This window comes from Salvelinus sp. IW2-2015, linkage group LG23 (assembly GCF_002910315.2).
Source record: "Salvelinus sp. IW2-2015 linkage group LG23, ASM291031v2, whole genome shotgun sequence".
In the NCBI taxonomy this organism is placed as follows: Eukaryota; Metazoa; Chordata; class Actinopteri; order Salmoniformes; family Salmonidae; genus Salvelinus; species Salvelinus sp. IW2-2015.
This window is the reverse complement of record NC_036863.1, coordinates 19,017,157-19,018,734: the sequence shown is the minus strand read 5'-3', so window position 1 is coordinate 19,018,734 and position 1,578 is coordinate 19,017,157. Positions and strand designations below refer to the sequence as shown.

Genomic DNA, 1,578 nt, shown 5'->3' with positions numbered 1-1,578 from the left:
GGCAGCTATTTAAGGGGGTCAGCCGCAGCACTACCCGGTACACGGGACTAATTTGAATATCTAGACAAACAAACCTTTATCATAACTTGCTAACTTGCTAGCAAATAGTAGGTTGAGTTGCCATTAAGAGTAGCAGACTAGCTACATAACGTTAGCTAACTAGAGATGTTTTTGTGCAATGTAATTTTTTCTAGTTTCTGTTCATCTCAGTTCATGTTAGGTAATTGGAAAGTAGTAATAACTGCTTTAGCTAGCCACTTGATGTAGCACAGCTTGAAAGTTAGCTAGCTATGCTGCTTAGCATAACTGCTAGCATGCTATCTAACTTGCTATGTTTTGTATGCTGCTCCTATATGGTCCACTGAAGTTGAATCTGCTAATTAGCTAGCTATCTTGCACAGGTGTATAACATTATAAACATGTTTTGAAATGTAAGTTAGTTCAATGGCAAACTTTAACAAATGTTTTTGTTTTCTGTAGGGTACACTAATATGGACGTAGTGAACTTTGCTTCCTGTGCTATTGGAAAATGCCTGGATACTTTTTGCCTTCTACTGGAAGTGATCATCCGGTTTGTGAATTGGCTAGGCCGACTTTTCTCCCACATGGGTTCCTCTCTGCCAGTGGTGCCGAGTGGCTCCACCTTACTAGAATGCTATAACTGTGCCCTGAACTCCTTCCTCACTGTAACAGAGGTGGTCATAAGCACAGCACACTGAGCTTGTAATGTACTGGAGGGATGGATGCAGACCTTAGGAGGGGTGTTTGAGTTTCAAAATGATGGGCCACCTCTCTTCTTATGTTGTGTGGAGCAGCAAGGAGCTGCTACACTGTGGACTAATGTCTGCACATACTGTGCTTGAACAGACTTCTCATTGGCACTCAGAACTGCTTCTCTGCAATGGTAGGGGCCTGGGAGGCAGTATCAAGCCCCCTGCATAAGCCTTGGAGCTGGCCCTCCCTTCTCGCCTTTCTATACAGCTGCCTGGTGGGCACCTCTGTACTGCTTTGGACACCCTGCCAGCTAGCCCTGGAGTTTCTGGGCTCTAGTGTGTCTGTTCAACATCTATTGCCTGCTCCTAACACCGGTCATCATTGCTTTGACCTTGCTCTATCTCAAGCCGGCACTGCCTCGTGTGGCCAAGCAAAGTCTTCACTTTGTCAACACCATACCAGGAATGCTAAGTCTACAGAGGACCATCTGTAGACTTTACCTGCTGGCCATGGAGCGAGCTCAAGCTCTTCAGGATAATGCTGCCAGACCACAGGCCATGGGGCAGGTGGCACAAGCCGGACAGCCAAGAAGCAGAACAGTACATGATCATTAGAAAGCAAATGACGGACTCCTCTTTAAATCTGCGTATTCCTCCAAAGCTCAGTTGTCCTGAGTCTGCACAACTCTGCCAGGACCTAGGAATAAAGGGAGACACTCAAGTTTTTTAATACTAAATCTCTTGACACATTGATGAAAATAATCATGGCCTCTAAAACTTCAAGCTGCATACTGGACCCTATTCCATCTAAATACTGAAAGAGCTGCTTCCTGTGCTTGGCCCCCTTATGTTGAACATAATAAAC

General features: G+C 45.2%; 1 pseudogene; it reads left to right on the top strand.

Annotated features, from left to right (window-relative positions):
* Positions 1–491: 491 nt before the first annotated feature.
* LOC139022853 (E3 ubiquitin-protein ligase RNF26-like) lies at positions 492–1,328 on the top strand (annotated as a pseudogene).
* The last annotated feature ends 250 nt before the right edge of the window (positions 1,329–1,578 follow it).